At 35.9% G+C, this 22,156-nt stretch overlaps 1 protein-coding gene across 1 annotated transcript in view; it reads left to right on the top strand.

Moving 5' to 3' along the window:
- LOC108689116 overlaps nucleotides 1-22,156 on the top strand; it is a 277,007-nt gene that overhangs the window by 84,135 nt on the left and 170,716 nt on the right. The window lies entirely within an intron of this gene.

Here is a 22,156-nt window from a genome sequence, read left to right on the forward strand (position 1 = left end):
TAATATATATATTAATATTATAAATATGTTAATTGAAAACTATGTTAATAATCGAGTAGGCAATAAATCAGCATTCTAGCTACAGCCTCATCTTTTTGATTGCTCGGTGATTACTTATATTTATATTATTACTCGTGTACTTATATTTGTACTCTATATCTGTATCTCTTATCACTTTTTAATACTGTAAGGAATTATAGATAGTGAGAGAGAGAGAGAAAGAGAGAGAGAGAGAGAGAAAGAGAGAGAGAGAGAGAGAGAGAGAGAGAGAGAGAGAGAGAGAGAGAGAAAAAAGTAGTGAGTAGAGATATGCGATAGAAGGGGGATAGAATATAGACAGACAGAAGGATGAGAGGTGAGAGAGCAGAAGTTGAGAGCTGGGAGAGAAGAAAAGGAGGCTCGAGAAGTCAGTCGAGACTCGAACTATGCTCCAAAATATATACTAATAAATAATTCGGAGGTACTTCACAGGAATTGTAATTGAAACGGTTAATTTCGTTTGGAGACAAGGAAGTGTCCAGGACTGAACACTTGTATTTTGATCTAGAAAGTATTGAAACGGTTAATCTCGTTTGGAGACAAGGAAGGCACACTTGTATTTGGCTCCAGGAATCTAAAATTACTTATTTGAATAGAATCAAAAATGAGATCACCAAGCTCCTCGATGTTTACAAGCTAGTATTCAGACATTGGAGTTGATTGAATTGCGCACGCTCTCGCGCTCTCTCTCGCTCCTTAGGTAATGCGTTATTATATCTTTTAATAAAAATACGATTTGATGAATCTGTAATTAACGAATAGAAAAATTTCTGTATCAATTTCTTTATGATTGATTTTGACGATTGCGCAGAACGAAGAAAGAAATTATAGGTTTCTCTAAATTTACATGTGTTCTTTTTTTGATCACTTGGAATTTTTCGATGTCTGTCACGTATAATATTATTAAAATTATTATATTAGGTGTACAACTTTGCTTCCGCCGTTTTCCTATAGATGGCTTTAGCGGTAAGTGGTGGTCGAAATAAATAGATCATAGACGTCATACAATAAACTTGGGTATCTGTCAACATAACCCCATAGAAACATTAGTCGATTCGTACATCATAAAGTTATTCTCGATTGAAAATGTCAGTTTACGAGCCAAATTCTCGTCATTTGCGGGAGGTTTTAATTTTTTGCTTCAATATAAAGAAATCTGCGGCTGAGGCTCATCGAATGCTCTCAAACTACTTATGGTGAGGCCGCTATTAGTGAAAGAACGTGTCATGAGTAGTTTCAACGCTTCAAGAACGGTGATTTTGACGTCCAAGGTCATGTTCTGTATTTGGTGGGACCAGCTCGGCGTAGTGTATTATGAACTGTTAAAACTGACTGAAACAATCACAGGCGATCGGTATCGAACGCAATTGATGCGTTTGAGCCGAGCATTGAAAGACAAACGGCCGCAATACAACGAGAGACACGATAGAGTGATTTTGCAGCATGACAATGCTCGACCCCATGTTGCGAAAGTGGTCAAGACATACTTGGAAACATTGAAATGGGAAGTCCTACTCCACCCGCCGTATTCTTCAGACGTTGCTCCCTCTGACTATCACTTGTTTCGATCAATGGCCTGACTAACCAGCACTTCCGGTCTTATGAAGAAGTAAAAAATTGGATCGATTCGTGGATAGCCTCAAAAGATGACCAGTTTTTCCGACGCGGGATTCGTACGCTACCCGAAAGATGGGAGAAAGTAGTGGCCAGCGGTGGACAATACTTTGAATCATAAATGTATAACCAGTTTTAAAGCTTCGAATTTCGGAAAAAAAACGGCGGAAGCAAAGTTGTACACTTAATATTATCTGTATATTATTCACTGCTCATATAATTGTTATCTTTGCTATCAATAATATTATTATTATATTCTATTAAATTCCTTTCGTGTAGTAATCATACCATACATAAATAACCCTACAGACGTTTTATCGTTTTCTATCCGGACAATGCTACGCTGCTATTAGAAGAAGGAAGATCACCATGTCAAGAAAGATGAAGATACGACATTGGAATGGAGGTTGTTTCCCAGAAGTCCGGACACACAGGTAGAATTTCATATATTTCATATATTTGTGTAATGCGCTCTCGTTCCAAATTTTGCTGTATCGCACACAACTTACAGACAAGAACTATGAAAGGAGAGCTTCGAATATGCCAATTGAGAAATCAGTCGAAAAGCAAGAACCCAACAAAGAGCCAGTGGCGGAACTTCCCCCCAAATTTTTCGAGCCAGCCTGTGCAATCAAGGAGGTGGCAAGCGACGTTAGAGTCCTTTAATTTATACTGCGCGGTCTAAAGATTTACAGCCCGAGAGGGCTGTACGATTCGCGGGGGCGCGTGATTGACAAGGGTCAATCGACGTGTGACATAGTTCCGAATGGTCTATGTGAATTCGCGGGGAAAGCTTCCGATACTCGTACTGTGGCCAGAGTATTGTAAGAGGATGCACGTTCTCCCGCAAGTATTGTAGAAGTCAAGCTAAGATATAATAGGAAGAGGCTGCCATGTAATACCGGAGGAGACAAGGACATTGGGAGATGAACGTTGTCATGCTTGAGAAACTGTCGTCTAAATCCGTAGAATTACGAATCACATGCCATCCTCTCGATAGCCTTTATCGTTGGAGAGAAATACTAACCGATTCGTGCTCGTCTTCTTGTCATAATCGAGTCATTTTGTATTGTGTCGAGTCAATTTATATAATTTCATTGTGTAGATAATCAAAATTTGCCAATGACGACAGAATTCTTGTAACAGCTAGAGATCCATTCCGTTTCGCGGCGAAGGTTTATACTTTCGGGTAACATACTTTTGTCAGAGTACGAGCTCTTGTGTATCAGCGATAGATTTCAGTTCGCATTTGATTGCGATTGAATAATAGTCGCCTTTTGAGATGAATCAAGATTTAGCGAGATTTAGTACGGTTGTCGAACTGATGTTAATATAGAAGTTATCATTGTCCCCCATGGATACCAAATTTATAAGACCAAAAGGCCAAAGGCCTACGGAACAAAGCTCCGAAAGTTAATTGTAAACTGATTTTTTAAATACATTCGTTATTTACTTTCTTATTAATCTATGTGATATTATACAGTCTATCTCTCTTGTCCTCCGACAGTTTTCCCGTCTGCACCGACCTCTCTCAATTGCTGTCGCGAATTGTAATTAACTTGAAGTAAACAGAAATTAACGAAAGAATGGCATGCTATCTTGTGTCTGGCACTCAACTTGTTTGAGAAAAGTAATATTGGGTGTGGGAAAAAATTCGTGACGTTTTTCCCGCTAGACATTAAATGCTCAGCAGTCGGCAACTACTAATCGTATCGGCAACACTAGACATGCGTTTAAAAAGTGACATTTTAACCTTTGTTTTGAGCCGAAAAAGATTGAAATCGGTGAAGTGAATCAAAAGTTATTTTATTTTGAAAATGGAAATAAATAAGGAAAAAATTCATTACATTTTGCAGTATCACTACGATAAAGGCAAGAATGCTGCACAGACTTGTGAAAAAATTTGCGCTATTTACGGTGAAGATACTCTATCAAAATCAGCAGCACGGAAATGGTTCGCTCGCATTCGTGCTGGAAATTTTGATGTGAAAGATGAATTTCGCTCCGGTCGACCAATCACTGAAAAATCCGATGAAATCATGGTAAAAGTCGAGCGTGATAAGCATGTGAGCACTGTAGAGATTGCGAGGGAACTAGGCGACCCCAAAAAAGTTTTAAATCATTTACACAAAGCTGGATACAAAAAGAAGAATGTTTGGGTTCCTCATGAGTTGAGTGTTAGGAACATGATGGACCGAATTAACATTTGTGATACGCTACTGAAACGGAATGAAATTGAGCCATTTCTGAAGAGAATGATAACTGGTGATGAAAAATAGATCACCTACGACAATCCAACTAGAAAAAGATCGTGGATAAAGAAAGGAGAGAAGGCGCAAGCAATCGCAAAACCTGGATTGATGAGGAAGAAGGTGATGTGTGTGTGTGTGGTGGGACTGGAAGGGAATCGTTCACTATGAGCTGTTATCGTCCAATCAAACAATTAATTCTACTGTGAACAACTGCAAAGATTATAACAAGCAATTGAGAGGAAGCGGCCAGAATTAATCAATAGGAGAGGTCTTCTATCACGACAACGCTCGACCACACACATCTTTGATGACTCGGCAAAAATTGCGAGAGCTTGGCTGGGAAGTTTTAATGTATCCATCGTATAGTCCTGACATAGCACCCTCAGACTATCATTTGTTTAGCAGAACTCTGCAGAACTCTCTTAATGGTATAAAGCTAGCTTCAAAAGAGGCCTGTGAAAACTTGAAGCAGTTTTTCGATCAGAAACCACAGAAGTTCTATCGCGATGGAATTATGGCTCTGCCCCAAAATGGCAAAATATTATAGAAAATAATGAAGCATATTTGGTTTAAATAAATTGATTTCAATATTCTAAGAATAACAACACTTTAATTTTACTAAAAAATCGCCACGAACTTTTTCCCATATCCAATATTTTGTGAAAATTCTGTTTGGTTGTCAAATTGGTAAGTAAAGAAATTCATTTATTGGAGAATATAATAGAGTACGCGATTGTGCCGTTACTCGCGAGTACAATCATAATATATACAATATTATTGTACATTTTAGTCCAAATTAATATAAATAATCCTACGATACAAATAAGTATAACTTTTGGTCAGCTTTATCGGATTCTCCGTATTGGTTCCGCTATTTTTTATTTGTAATTTTGACTTTAGATATGTATTCAATGATATCAAAAATCAAAATATCAAGTTTATACTTGATTTTTCTAATATAGATATCCGCTATATTGACTCCACCATTTTATTTTTTATAATTTCAATTTCAATCAGTGATATCGAAAATTTCGGATATAGTTCCGATTGATCCCCGCTCGCGTTAACTTGACATTATGCACATAAATTCTATTCAATGTGAAAAATAAAAAACACAATCTTCAGGAAATGGAAAAAAAGTTTTTTTATTTTACGACTTTTCAGGTAGATCTTGCTTCCTTTGGCAGGGGGAGATGGGGTGAAACTAGCTTTGCGTGGAAAGTCATGCATCCTTGGCAGGGAGCAGGAAAACCTTAGAGTGGAGTAAAACCTTAGAATATATATATAGAATATATATAGAATGGAATGAATTTAGTTATCTTAGAATAAATTTAGTCATTTTAAATATTCTAACATAAACAAATGAGCTTCGCATGAATTCCTGATTTTAGAAACTAAATTTCTCGTCTGTACGAATATTTTTTATATTTATTTTATGAGCATTCAAACAATACAATTTATAATTTTCGCTTATTTTCCAGATGATATATTTTATATAATTACGCATCACTTTGAAATTTATAACTTTAAGAAACATACAATCGATTTTATTCTTTATAAATAAATTGTGTATATATTAACAATTTTTAAAATAAAAAATTTATTTTAAAAATAAATTTTTAAAAAATATTTTCTCTGTACATATACTTTTTGTGCCCATCATATATGTAAAATTTCAAATCGATCGCGAGCGGGAGTCATTCGGAATTGCCCTGAAAAAATAAAAGTAGGATATATACGCCGATTCTCGTGGATACAGCAACCAATAGATGGCTTTAGTGTCGCGCGGGAAAGGGGAAGGCGAAGTCACATTGGATCAGATGGAAGGGAAGCGTGTCACCGGGGATCCGTGTTAGAGGGGGAAGGGAATTTTGTTCCTTCTTTCTCTCTAACCTATTTGTCCTCTTTCTCCTATCTATTGTAGAATGCAATTCTCTTTCTTCCACTCGTTGCAGTCTTATACTTATTTGTCCTCTCTTTTCCTCCCGTTGCGCTCTTTCCTACGTTATCTTTTTTTCTTTCACACACGATTTTATTAAATAGATATGATACTTATATTTACGATTTTTAATGATAGACTTAAAAACTAATTATGATAATATTTTTATGAATTTTTAATAATATAACTTAGTAACACTTGTGATAATAATTTTTAGTAATGTAGTACAAAAATGATCAAGCGATTTCTTATCGACTAATTCAATACTTATTGAATAGTACTATTGAACAGCTATTATTAATTAATTCTTTAGTTAAAATTCTTTAGTTAAAATTAAAACTATTAGTTTTAACTAAGGGCTAAATTACAAGGAAAGGGGGAAAGAAATCAATATATATTTAAAAATTTTATGCTTTATTTTAAATTTGATACATTTCTTTTTGGCGTAGCGACCACCAGTTATATATTTTAAATACATTTTGTAACGATAAATTTTTTAATAGCTACGTATTCCACTGAACCTTGGCGTATTCAGTGAGTTAATTGATCCTCATATCGTAAGAATGCACTCTGGCGATATCAAACCTTTTTTATCTAAGAGATCGGCGCCAAAAAAAAAAGTCTGTCTGCTTCTATTTTTTGTTCAAAAATGAATTCACAGTATGTTCAATATGAAATTTTACTTATCTTTAAAAATATGTGAGTTTATTTTTCAGTATAACTACTATCAAATTTTTGTTGAACTACACAATGAAACAGATCACAAGAATGCACTTTGACCATTTCAGACCTTTCTTTTTATCTTTGGAGATCGACAGTAAAATCTCTGTTCCTATTCTCTTTTCAAAATATTTTTTTTTGGCCTATCTTTACGACTGCGATAAAACCTCTTCGAAAAACACCTTAAATTATTTGAAACATGTTGAAACGTATTGAAACATGTTAAAACGTGCAGCAAACCAAATGACGCATCTTTCCATACTATATAAAACGAAAAGATTTTCTTCTCTGGGAACTCATTTTGTCAGCAATCAGCGAGCAACAGTTCAAAGTGTCAATAATCAAACGGAGTGTGATCTCATAGCGCAAGCTGCTCAGTTGAATACGCAAGAAGAATTTCTTGTATGGGAACAGTGTTGTAATTTCATCGAATCGCTGGAGGAACAGAATCGCGTTAAACATCCGCGATTATTGGAATCGTTGATTGCTCGTATCACGAGACTCGAAAATTTGTAAGATACTGTGCGCGAACGCAAGTGGTGCCAAGTATAGTGCGGGCACTGTACTCCGATCGTCATCTCCGATGAGATTGATGCGACATTCGAAAGCTGTATACTGACCGGTGATATGATACACTCTGGACATATCGAGCTTTGCCAATTTCTTGAAGACGCGAGAGAGATAGTGCTGGAACGTGTGCAAAGACATGATAATATTAAGATAAATACAGTGTTTAATGGTAACCTTCAGGTGATAAACGTGCGAATAAAAGCACGTGTGAGCACGGAAAAATATGAATTCTTCCATTTGTCCAATTTGCAAAAATGCGTCATGCGTGATCGAGCCTATCCTGACATCGCTGAAGAAATTCCAGGAACGCGATAGCGGATAGACGCTGTCGCATATCCTGAATTTAACTGTAGACAAGTACAATCTGTTGCACGTGGGATGTCGCATCGAACTCCTGCGAGAAATTAAAATAAAGAAAGCGGTGATCCATGGACAATTTTTGTCTGGTCATTGGTTGCCGTTCTACATCCAGCTAGAAGTAACACAGATCGGACATCTTCGTATCATTATATAAAGGTATTAAATCTAACAGATATTGTGTTGCTAATGATGCTAAATCAAATAAGAAAATTCGAAAATCAGAATAACTTCTCAATCAATGTATCGAGGAAGTAAAAAAAAAGAGGATTTTCTCGTTTCGATTCACCGATATGAAGAGAAACAAGCATATCAATTTGCTGTACTAAATTTGCTGTACTAAATTTGCTGTACTAAATACTGTAAATTCATTTTTATAACACACTATCTTTGTGTATCCAAAAGTTGTACGAATTATCAAATCCTAGTCATTTCATGTAAACCTTGTCTTCTTTTTTACGTAACATCTTTTCAAGTAGATATACGTCGGAACTAGTGACGCGATGCAATTCGTACTCGTAGAATCCTCCAGCGATAGGTTTCCCACGGTAATCTTCCAGTAGATACGTCATGGAATTAGTTTTCTGTACTTTGATGATTCTAAATATCTCCGTGATCCAATTTGGCGTGTAACCTTTCTCAAAGATCGTTTTGAATTTGCTCATAATTGAATTACACACTTTGAATCGTGCGAGTACAATAGCCTTTATGCTACTATAAGACGTTTATGCTACTTGTCAACAATCGTGGGAGTTACATCGATGGGCCGCGTACCGATAGTTCGATGCTTTCGCGCATTTTACTCAGACACGAGACGTGGAAGCAAGTCGATCTATCTATAATTTCCAATGTACGTAAATTGTCTCCACATATCGTTTTTCAATATACGATTGAATCGTTCACGACAGATGCCTTCATTATGGAATATGTTAAATAATGATTTATTGTGTTTTTTCAAGAGTTTTTGCACGTTTGCGTTGTAAAATTCTTTTCCTATATCGATTTGCAAATTTTTCGGACATCTTCCGTCATCTCGAATTATCTTTGCGATCGAATTAGCCATTTCATTTCCAATCTTTTCAGCGATACGGCCCATGCGTGCTTATTCAACTCATCGATAATGGTGAGAATGTAGTGATAATCTTTGTTGAATCATGTGTAAGGTCGCATCTCGACCTTCAGCCTATCAGCCTGCCACAAGTCACCGTAAACTATGATACGTCTACGTGGAAAATTTTTTCTCGCCGCAGCGTGCAATTCTTCCACCAGTCACTACTTTTCGAGACTTTTCTTCTCAGACATGTTACGTTATATTACGATTATTGCTATATAATTGCGCAAAATATCAGAAAGTTCTTAAAAAACGTTGTTCATCGGCATTTCGATGTCAACTAAAATAATTATGTATCCCGTTTCAATTTATAATAAATATAATCAAGCAATCGGAGACGATTCATTAGCTCATTATAGAGTCATCCCAATGAATATAATCGATTTTATTGTCATTTAGAGTTATGATGCGTGGTATTACGCCTTTTCCAACTTAACTTGTTATTTAGATTTCTGGCGTGATATACCCGTTCCAACCTGATTTTACCTGATACCAAGAATTATATTCTTATATTTGTATCCTTTGTTACCCAATATTGGTTTATCGACTTTACAGCTGCATCTATGAGCATTCGTAGCCAAAAGTATACTTTTGTACACTAGTTTCATCCTCTATGTAAATTGGGGATTCTTTTGAAAATTAATTCGTATAAATCATGTATATCTTTGTACGAATACTTTATTACTCCATCTACGATCACAAAGTCATTCGTCTACATCGAATTGTTTATCGCCGAGCATCATGCCGTTCTTGCCATAAACGTGATCGATTTCCTTTTTCTGTCCATGATCGAGATTTACCACCTAGAAACATGTTTACGTATTTTTGTCCAAGTGCCCCCAATTGATTATGCAATTCTTCACGAACTCTTGTTGCGTTTGCAAAGATTATTTAACTAATGGTTCAAGCGGTTAATTGGGCGTTTCATAAACGTCTTCGACTGAGGGAACGTACGAACGTTCGTACAATAATTTGCGTGATTTTGGCGACGCATAATTGGAATTTGATGTAACGTTCGATTCTTTTGTACGTTGCTTTTTAGACGACGGTGTTAATTGAATGAATTATTCCAGAATCTATCCAGAAGCTATCATCATTATCATCATGCATTTTCATTATCTTCAAGTTTTCTTTTCTTAATATTTTTAATGTTAACTTTTCTTTCCTTAATGTTAACTTTTTTTTTAAGTGGTTGAGATTCATCATTAGTCGAATTAATATTCTCGACACTGTTTTAAAGGTTCGACGATAGACTTAAAGTGTTTCTCTGATTATATATCTTCATCTATTTTGTCAGCTTTTAAAGTGCGATTTTTTTAAACTTTTTACGAAACAAGTCACTCGTTTTCGCAATTTGTTTCGCTATCCTCTAGCGATCCTTGAGTTCTTTGCTTATCCATGTTCACTCGAAAGGAAATGTTATATAGTTGACATATTGACAACGACTAACCACGTTAAGGTATCGCATACTCATTAAATCCTTTTCTGCATCATCCATTCGTAAGCGCATTGTCTTTGTCTATCACTATGAATCCATACGTTGTCAACAGCAACGACACAGTTCGCAAAAATTCTCGTAAGACATGTCGGTGTTTACATGATCATTGTATACATGTTTCAGATTGGTACCTGAATAGGATCAACAGATTTGCATTATCGCATATAAGATGCTTCAGTATCTTTGCGTACGTCTGACACAGATGGAAGCAATCGACGTCCACGTGTCGAACCATTGCAAAGTACTCTTATCTTGCATGTCACGTTATCGAAGACAAAAATGAAATTTGGAAGCGTCTCATTCGGTGGTATTATCGTTATTATTGGAGAAAGTAAAATAACCAATTCCAATCGGTAATAAATTCTTCAAGTATCGATATTTTGGCTGTTATAACGACTTCGAGTACAAGTTCTCAAAACATGCCATATGGACTTTCCAGCAAACTTATCAACATGTTTGTTTTTCCGCAATTCGATGGACCGCAGATGATTCCGCGTATAGAAATCGACAGCATGTTTCCATGTTTGTATTTCTTTTTCAGTCTGTACTTTATTGTCGACATTAGTCATTTGATCGTCTGCAATTGTCGCACGAATTTCATATCTTCTCCTTTCACGACACTGATAATATTGAAAAAACGACATTGAGAGCGGATATATTTAAAGTAACGTGTATAGCGAAATCGCTTAGTATTTAAAATGCTTCTTATCGTGACGGACAACTATGATGTACATAATTTAACCGCCAAAGAAGAATATATATCGAAAATTATTTTGTTACGAGAGAATTAAGAATTACATAGATCAATTGTGGGACAGATAACTCGAGCATACAAAGGCTGATTCAGAGGTTCAACAACGTCGGTGCTTGAAACATAATTTATCCTGCCATCGATCGCATATTGATGATCCAGCGCCGTTTGTAGCAAATGTCAACAATAACAAAAGACTGCGGTTTTTTTAAATCACATGATAAACACTTCCGAGTTGCATATCCCCGGATATTATTTTTGTGATCCAAATACGCATTTAGAAAAGTAATTGATTAGAGGCGATCGAGGCATTAATCCGTTGGATGCGGTTTGTCGCGAACAGAACATAGCTTATTCGCGGAGGAAAGATCATAAAACGACATGTAGTTGACAAAATACTCGCTGAGGAAGCGCGGAAATAGAGTACCGCGAAAGATTCAACTCTTGGAGAAAGAGCTGCCACCACAACTGTATGGATGACTATAAAAGCGAAAACAAAAATTGATATGGGCTTGGAAACGAAGAAGATGCCGATAAAAAAACAATACTATCAAACACGTGCATAATGTACTTATCTATTCTACCGCTGTTGGGAATCTTCGGTTCGTTGGTCAGCGGCGCGGCAGAAGTCGCAAAAGCTATAAACGATAATAAAGCCGCGCAGTGTTAGTTGAAACTGAAGGCGTCATAGAAGGTCATGGAGTTTTCCTCACTTTGTACAAGCGTGGACGAGGAGTCAACGGAAAAAACAAAATAGATTAAAAAAAAATGTTAAACAGTTGCCAAAAATGCTGAAGAGTAACTAATGTATAATTGCAACAACTGGCAAAACGTATGCGTATTCCATATTTTAGAAGTATTTTTATGCGTATAAAATACTACCCTACTAGCAGAGGAAGTGTATCGAAACGGTATCGTAAATTTGGATAAAGCTGATGGACCAAGTACTCATTGGGTACGCGAAATGGGGAGATCGTGCTATTTACTTTAATACTTTCGACAATCTTCGAAGAAATTGATACTATATTTGGACGTTATGCAAATTGGGTATAATCGCACGCCTTATCAACGTTACGATCAAAGTAACTGTGGACAACTATGTCTACAGACGGATTTTTACAGACAATCAATTTAAGAATTGACATTGCACTCTTTCAACTCAGTATTCATTCGAACATGTCACTGACATTTATGCTCACTGGTAAGAGTAGCCTGCTACTTTTCGACATAGATTTGAACGATTACGAGCTCAGTTTGACGGACTTTGAAACTTACCATACGATCTAATGTAAATTCATTGAATAATAAGTTTTACTTTGACTTTGAAGATGACAAAGAAATTTCCCCAATCATTCCCAAAAAAATATGTGGCATAAACATCTAAGACGTGCAATTCTACAATTTCGTCTTAATGATGTTGCGAGAAAAAAAACGTTTCTCAAAGAAGATAAACAATACTCATTGACTCGATTGATGACGTCTGATTCATGCCAATAATATAATGAAGAGTGAAATCAAATACGCTTATCGAGTAAATTTCATCAAACTTGGACAATATTAGATCTCAGTTGGAATTTTTATCGAATCGTGTGTTGGAACCACAGTGGCACGAATTAGACGTATCAATAAATATTATCAACGTAAATATCATTCGTACTAATTGCAACCACGGGCGCATATAGCAACGATAAATCCATGCACACAATACATGAATTTTCACCGAGTGTGTCACCAGGATATAAGATATCAGAAAGACAGACACAGATTTTCCTTCCGATTATCGTATGGAACGTTACAGATCTAACGATTCGCGTTGTGAATCAAGACGGACGATTACGATTTTCGTGGAGAAAAAATCATCATTAGATTGCATGTACGCAGGTGACAGCGATAAAATGATACGATAATAACGTGAGATGCTTGTTCTAAACAAGTAGAATCAGACTAGAAACATAAATTTTACTAGAGGAACAAAAATATTCGATCGTTCAGTAGAAGGAAGCTTACTGTGTCAAACGTTAAATTTTTACAATCATTGCTTTATTGTATATTGAAATATCTGAGATGGTTGATATTTTGAATATTGCAGGAGCCGATCTTTGACGATCGTCAAATTCGAGCTTTACACATACAATCCGTACGTCAACACGTTTGGACACAGCGACAAAATAAGAGTACTCATACAGTTAATGTAAGTCCTGAAGACGGGGCGAACATGTTATCTCATCCACAAAGGTATATGCAACAAACTACCATTTACCATTCAGTGAAGTTGCCCCGAGAAGGGCGATGGAAAAATCCAGCAGCGCTTACAGGGCGTTTCTGCAGGGGTGAGCAGTTTCGCCGCAACATACTCGAATCGCCTTCTCGAGACGCCTACGGGGAAGCCTACTCATCTGCGTCTCATCAAGACGCACGCTTTGAAAGGATAAAAATAGGGATTAGATATTGGCTTGCCCATAATGCTAAGACAACCAAGTAGTAAGATTGCCTCCTATCGGAACAAGCTCTAGTCCATGGAACACCGGCAAACTCGAACTCGTAACACGAATCGAACACACAAGACACAGACCAACCGACGCTCATGGTCCATGCAACAGTAGGATTTATACACGCTAGCTGTGAAAGTGTTCTCGTTGAAGGTAGATTGATGTCAAAGGAAAAAGATAAAAAAAATAGCCAATAATTGGAAGTAATTGCGTGGTGTTCATGTTTGACGAAATTTGATATGAACTCAATGTAGAAATTGATCGTAATAGAAATGTTGGAATAGCTAGTACTCTAAAGAGCTATGTATCGTTTTCAAGTGACAATACAATGATTATACATGATGCTGAACTTATTCCGTCTGTACAAAAGTTTAATGACAGCTAACGAATATTTTAATATTTGCGTGCCGCTCAGCATGTTATTGGATTTTTGAATTACAAACGTGTGGTAATTAATGCTCATTATAAATTAATTTTGATATGAGCGCATTGTGGGAAATTCAACGACTGAACCGATGCTTAAATTATTTAAATAGTCCTGAACACCAAGTGACTTTTTTCTTTTCATCCTGTTGAAAGAACACAGAGGAGAGAAACATTTTTCTACTGACGAAGAGGTGAAAAATGTCATGTGTGAATGGTCAAGGAAGATGGCGGCAGAAACGTGTAACACAGGAATACAAAAGTTGATACTATGACTCACTAAATGCTTGGCGATTATGTGGAAAAATAGTGCTTTACTTGTGTAATATGTAATATAAGTTTAATTAATAAATATTCATTTTTCAATTTTTGTAAAATATTGTAATCTTACTTTCTGAATTCTATATGCTTCGTACAAAACGAATTCCTCATGTTATATTGAACGAAGTCAATAAACTATCCATGCTGCATACCTTAGAAAGCGGACATCTAAGTATGAGTTTCTGTTCGTGGGATTTGTATGAGTATCCCTTATTACAAAACACAAAACATTCATGGGCTATCAAAACTGCGACTCAGCTAGAAAAACCTAGATATGTTCTCTTTGCTCTGCAAGTTGCTAAAAAAACATCATGAAAGCAACTAAAACTCACTTCGATCATTGTAAATTAACCAACGTAAAACTTTATCTAAACTTTGAATTTTATCCGTACAATGATCTAAATTTTGACAAAATCGCTGTTTTATATAATATTAGGTGTACAACTTTGCTTCCGCCGTTTTCCTATAGATGGCTTTAACGGTAAGTGGTGGTCGAAATAAATAGATCCTAGACGTCATACAATATACTTGGGCATCTGTCAACATAACCCCATAAAAACATTAGTCGATTTGTGTTTGCATCATAAAGTTATTCTCGATTGAAAATGTCAGTTTACGAGTCAAATTCTCGTCATTTGCGGGAGGTTTTAATTTTTTGCTTCAATATGAAGAAATCTGTAGCTGAGGCTCATCGAATGCTTTCAAATACTTATGGTGAGGCCGCTATTAGTGAAAGAACGTGTCGTAAGTAGTTTCAACGCTTCAAGAACGGTGATTTTGATGTTGAAGACCGGCAACGGTGGAAGAGAGAAGGTTTTCGAAGATGCAGAATTGGAGGCATTACTTGAACAAGACTCGTGTCAAAATCAAGAAGAATTGGCACGATCATTGGGAGTGACTCAACAAGTCATTTCAAAACGCCTCAAAGCCATGGGAATGATTTAAAAGCAAGGAAATTGGGTGCCGTACGAATTGAAGCTGAGAGATGTTGAACGGCGTTTGTTTGCTTGTGAACAGCTGCTTGAAAGGCAAAGACGGAAGGGATTTCTGCATCGCATTGTGACTGGGGACGAAAAATGGATTCATTACGATAATCCCAAGCGCCGAAAATCATGGGGAGTTCCCGGCCATGCTTCCACCTCGACGGCCAAACCGAATATTCACGACTCCAAGGTCATGCTCTGTATTTGGTGGGACCAGCTCGGCGTAGTGTATTATGAACTGTTAAAACCGACTGAAACAATCACAGGCGATCGGTATCGAACGTAATTGATGCGTTTGAGCCGAGCATTGAAAGACAAACGGCCGCAATACAACGAGAGACACGATAAAGCGATTTTACAGCATGACAATGCTCGATCCCATGTTGCGAAAGTGGTCAAGACATACTTGGAACGTTGAAATGGGAAGTCCTACCCCATCCGTCGTATTCTCCAGACGTTGCTCCCTCTGACTATCACTTGTTTCGATCAATGGCACACGACCTGGCTGAGCAGCACTTCCGGTCTTATGAAGAAGTAAAAAATTGGATCGATTCGTGGATAGCCTCAAAAGATGACCAGTTTTTTCGACGCGGGATTCGTACGCTATCCGAAAGATGAGAGAAAATAGTGGCCAGCAATGGACAATACTTTGAATCATAAATGTATAACCAGTTTTTTACAATAAAGCCTCGAATTTCGGAAAAAACGGCGGAAGCAAAGTTGTACACCTAATATAAACATTGAGTTTATAGTTTAAAATATTATAAACATAAAGTTTATAATATTCTATCATTTTCTATCGAGTTTTTTAAGTAAGGATTTCATACGGTTTTGATACTTTCTTAAAAACTTTTTCAGATTCTGATTCACTATCTGCTGGTTGTAAATTTATATAGAAATAATTATATTGAACAGCAATATTACATAACGACTAATAATTATGCGCTCTGTGAATATTTTAATCATATTAATTTAATCATATTAATTTATCAATCATTTAAGAGTGAATACATTGTATGCAAGGATGATAAAGAGTAAGTCCTTTCAATAATTCATTTCGAGCTTAGGTAGATTCTACAGCAAGGAATTGTGTACATTCTGTATAGCATCCATAGACAATTATTGTAATGCTACACTCTTCAATTATAGAGTTAACCCTCAGTACACAAGGAGTTAGTGTAACCCTACCCGATTTTCATTGTTTAGGCATTTGAACACGCTTTGAGCAGTAATGAAGCTAGGGAGAGGGAAGGGAATTTATGTATCACCTCTATAATTCCCTTGTTTGCGACTTTCTAATACACCATTAACAATTAAATTGTACGGTATAAAGTGCTGGGATTACCTTAACCTCTTGTAGGTACAACATCAGAAAATTCGGACTTACTGCAAAGTTAAAATGTAAGTAGAAATGATTAATTGGATTATTTATGATTTTAATCACATCATAAAAAAGTGATTTAAGTCAATTTTATTATATTTCTAATCAGAAAAAGACTTCTTCTTCTTCTTCGTTAATGATTCCCCCGTCTAATGCGGCAAATACTAAATATAATAATAAATTGTTAATATTTAGAAGAACAATAGGACCACTTTTTTATTTATTTCTATCAAAATTCAAAGATTTTTGGTTTATGATTAGTTTTTATAAATCTGAAAAAACTCATTTTCACTTTGCAAAAAATCATTTTTAGAACAAATTGCAAAAGTTTAGTAGTTTCTTAAAGTTCAACTTATTAGTTATTGATCACTAACAAAATTTTTTTTCATTTATTTTTGACAAAAAGATGAGGTTTTAAAGAAAATTTGTTTTTTTCACGTTTTTTTCCGATCTCTTTTCATTAGAGTAACTGAATTCCGGTATATACGCCGGGCCTATCAAAAATTTAACTTATTAAGTATTATTTATTTGTTTAAAGTAAACGAACTATATCAGTAAAATCTTTATACTGTCTATTACTGAAAAAAATATTAGAAATCGAAGTATTTATTTTTCAAATTAAAAAATAAACTTTTTGATACTCTTGCATTTTTGCCGTATAGAGGTGAGATATACTCATAGGGGCAGGGGAGAGGAGTATGTATGCCTCAAGAAAAATTTATAAATAATGCATATAAATAAGACATAAAATGACACAATAACTTATAAAATGTGTTTATAAAGTTTTATTAAGGAATAAGAATGGTAAATATGTATATAAAATAAAAAATTTGGTGAGGAGGGTGAATGGAAATAGTCGTGGCTGCTTCATTATGACAACGCATCAGTTCATTTCGCGTTGTCAATTCGCGAGTTTTTTAGCAAAAATGACTGTACTTCCCCACTCACTCTACTTACTAGATTTGGCCCCTTCTGATTTTTTTCCTTTTCCTGAATTTAACACCCATGAAGGGAAAATGACTTGAAGCCTTAAAAGAAAATTCGTTGAGGGAACCTGAAAGCAAAGTTTCAGAAAAGTTCTTCCAGAATTGCTTTCAGCAATGGAAACATTTGAGACAAATATATTCGTTGGAGTGGAGACTACTTTGAAGGAGATAAAGACCAGTAGCTTGTAAGTATTATAAAATCTGCAATTTTTTAAAAATAAAATTCACAACTTTTTGAACAGACTTTATATATTACAAGTGTTATATGTGATATGAGGTACATATTTCATATAATGCGTTTATTACATTTAGTGCACTGAATTCAATTTGCACGCTTTGTATGTTTTGAGCATAAATCCCGCTCGGTAAAAATGTATATTCCAAACAGGTGGGATAGACATAAGACAACAAATTAAACAAAGAATACGAAAGCAAAGCATTTGTATTTTGCTATACACATGCTTTACTATTCCACTACACATATGTCACGAAATAATCACTAAGTTTTTACATGCCCTACAATAAAAATTTTATGTAGATTATTATTTATGATAGCGTTACTTATTACAGTGACAAATCGATTCACAATCGAATTCACAATAATTTCATTAATATTAACAGTAAAAAGCTGAAATCATAACACAATACTAATATAACATAAAAACACAGTAACAATAGTTGCGAGAAAATTACCCCCAACTTCCTCTACTTCTTCTGATTTCTGCGGCGTAAATCCCAGTGCGGCATATTTGTCGGAGTTATCCTATTGCAAAATATCTTTGTGCTGCGATATTTTAGACTTTCTAACTCAAAAGTTTTTTTCAGTCTATAAGCGATAGATTAAAAAAAGTTAAAATCAATGCACTACAATCTGAGATACAAGCAAAAAAAACGTGGGCTTGCGTGTACCCGAATGTAGGTAGACAGGGACTGACTTTTTTGAAGTGTGTACTAGGTAACCCTTACTTTACAACTTTCGAAAAGTTAAACTCTCACCCCTCTAAAATGTTAACTGGCTACAAAAAAGAAACTCTCGCACAAGTTCTACGCAAAACAATTAAAGGTCGCGCAGTGAGTTAAAAGGCTACGTTTACACCATGCGCTTAATCCGCGATCTATACAATAGGTGTCTTTGTTTAATCTACAAGATGAACAAAGACATCTAGTGTAGGCAGACATCTAGTGTATAGGCCGCGGTCTAAATGTACGATGTAAATATAGCCACTGTTAAACACTGATCGATAACAGAAATTCAGTTGTTATTTATCAAACTGATTATGATGTGTTGAGTTTTGTCTAACTTCCTAGTTCGATGTTCGATTGTTTGATGGCTAGTTATAAACAATTAAAGTAGGTGGATGGTACATACTCTTATACGTGTACTGCTTTATAATGAATTCTTCAACAAGACATAATTTGTCGCCATCATATATTTAAAATTATTTTGAAGTCAATCTATGAGACAACTTCCTACTTCTGGGTCAAATATTGCTTTTTAAACGATTTCAAGCAGTCTTCTTTCAACAACCCAATTTTTAACATCTATAAATGAAGATCCATTTTTAGCTGATATCTGGGATGATTTTCTAAAAGAATTTTGTTTAAAACTAGAACAGGATTCCCAGCCACAATCCAATCCGAGAATTTCTAGAACTGACTGTTGTTTTTTTTTTTTGGAGAAGAACCTATTGGTTTTACATTTAAGATACCGGTGCATCATGCTAGGTGGATGACAAAAGCCAATTCATTGAAAATATACTTGTTTAAACTGACAGCCGCAGAAGAGAAAGGCCTTCAAGAAATATGTCTGTTTTTAATTCGCGTCTATATTAAAGCATGGTTTTCGCTTATTAAAGCTGTGCTGCAACTGGAATTTCTAGCAAACTTAGAAAAATTAGAAGATATATTATCGCATATTTCAAAAGTAGCAAAAAAAAAATTTTCGAACCATCTCTGGTATCTGTCAGAAAAACTAGTTGGTTTGGCGTTTTTTGACAAAAATCTCTCATTAGAATTAAAAAAGAAAATGATTATTGCTCTAAAAGAGAGGACTGGTGAACCTGAAAAAAGATGACAAATTTCCAAAGAATCCGTAAAATAGTCTGAAACAACCATAAATCAATTGATTACACAGAATACCATGTCATTTTTCTTAAAGTTGAATATAAATACTTCTTTTTTGAAAAACGACTCCAGTGTTTGGAAAGAAAATTATGACTATGCAAGAGGTACTGATATAGTCAATACTTTCAAAGTAATTAACGATAATGCCGAGAGAGATATAGCTCTGATTGAAAAATTTAATAAGATTATAACAAGAAAGGAGGAGCAATTTTAATATCTCTTGCAAGTGGTTAATGAACACAGAAAACGTTTTACCAATTGCAAGAAAGATGTTCTTCAACAAGAACTTTAATTTGTAAAAATAAATCTGTTACTGTTTTAATAAACAGAAATTTGCCGTTTACACGCAAATAAATATACTAATAAATTTAATCTACTATTTGACTATTTTTGCCCTGCGCGATCTCTAAATATTGCACTAAATTATCCAGCTTTGGCACAAATAATCTCTTACTAAATGTAACAAAATCAGAGAGTGAGCAGTTTATATTTTCGAATTTTTTTTTCATCATATATTAAGAATCACCTTAATGTGTACTGAGGATTAAAAAAGACTTATACATATATAAGAGCTGCTACATATATTGGATACATTTATTCGGACATATTTGGTTGCACAATAATAACTTCTTTCTCTTCTTTGTGCGCGGACGTAAACGGTTTCAGAGCGCAAAAAAAATTCGTTCGAGAGGCGAGATACAATGAATAAAATGTTAGGATTAATGCTGATACTAAATAAACATATACTTAATCCAAATATGAATATTCTTGAGTTTTTTCTGTGAATTATTATATATGTATTGCGGAATTCGAGCAATCGGCTAGAAAAAGCGACACTGAGGCACGGAATATAATTCTGTGCATGTGTGCGTGCGTCGGGGCGGGCAGACGTTCGAGCGTGTGTGCGTGCGTGCGTATGTCGTGTGTGCGCGCGCGTATGTATGTGTGTAAACGCGGTTCTGGCTCGGTGTCGCAGATGACTTCTCGGTTGCGATATAGACGGGAATCACGGAGCGCAAGACGTAAATCAGTTGTGCGTCGCAGTGCACCTGATTAGTTTTCGCGGTACGCAGGTACACATCAGCATACCGCGTTCGCGGTACACATCACGGTATATACACGGTATGCGAAAGTTTTTCTCGATGCAATAGGAAAAACTGAGAATGCGTTTCAGCACTTGATGACCGGAAACACTCGGCGGAGGCAGAATACTCTTTATTCCCGGAATCTTATCGATGTGCGGCAAGCTAACCGGCTGCTGAGAACGCTCGATGTGGCGGAGCACACTCTACGGAAATTCCCGATGTGTGAATCCTGTTGGCATGGTGCCGGTCCATTAACATATTAATGCGATCGCCATGTTTTTTTTACCAAAAAACGAAAAAAACCTTTTACAACTATCACCTCATGTATCCCCATTCTTATTCGCGTCGTCAATCTCTTGTGCTTGTACACGTAATTCTCGTGATTTTTCACAGCTAAGGGATTGATCTCTCTAGAATACAAATCTTAAACATTTTTAGAAAACGTAACACTTTATTATAATTCACAATAGATTATGATACTGTACTTTTGAATAATCCGATAGATAATTCGTTATGATCCCTTTTCCTTTTAATGCACACCTATAATTATTCGCAGTTTACAATCTATATTCTCGATATTTGAGAAAGTCGAAAAGTTACGACTTTCGCATGCCTTTTCTCGACGCGCTTTTTGAGATCCAGCAGATTCTCGCTGCTTTTTCCTCATGTGCATCGTCGTATCATTAGTGACATCTGCTGGAAACTATCTCGTCGTTGGGAATAAATGAACATATCTAAATAGTTATACAATTTGGATCAGCAACTCGCTGGTGTTGCAGTCGCGAGAGTAACTTATTGGAGAAGGAGGAGGATAGAGAGAGAGAGAACACGTAGAAAAGAGAAGTAAAAGTGTAAAAATTCTGCTTAGAGAAAAGAAGTAAAAATGCAAAACAATGCTTATCTGATATTCCCATCCCCTCCCCCGTTACCTCCTCCGCCGCTACCATCATCATGTAATCATCCTTCTCATCCACCTCCCCCATCTCTTCGGTCCAAGCGGCAATCTCTGCCGTCTCTATCTCCTACTCAGCCTCTGCCGCCACCGCAACAAAGTATAATACAGAAAAATTGTAATAATTCATCCTCAACAATTAAATCGAAGAAGTCGAGCACTCGTCATTCGTACAGAGATGTGAAGATGCGAAGTTAATAATAATCTTATTAGGTCTCTCGTCGAGTTCATGCCCGACTTCCTCTTCTTCTTCGGGAGCATCCTTCTCCTCAATTTCATCAGCCTCCGAAAGGGATCCTCCTTCCCTTCCTCATCATTTTTTTCATATTTATAAGACTCTCTGAATTTCGTTTTATGATGACATATCGTTTTAAATGCAACTGATGAATCCACGTGCGGACAAAACGTGGACATGACTGACGCTGAAAAGCATTCTTCGCTGTAGCGAGACTGCCTGGGATTTATCCTATAGCAATCAGCGTATATAAAACAAAAGTAAATCAAAAAGTGTTGCGGCGAGAAGACATAATAAGTTCGAAGGCAATTGTCTTTGTTGTGCAT

Source organism: Atta colombica, unplaced genomic scaffold (assembly GCF_001594045.1).
Source record: "Atta colombica isolate Treedump-2 unplaced genomic scaffold, Acol1.0 scaffold26, whole genome shotgun sequence".
NCBI lineage: Eukaryota > Metazoa > Arthropoda > Insecta > Hymenoptera > Formicidae > Atta > Atta colombica.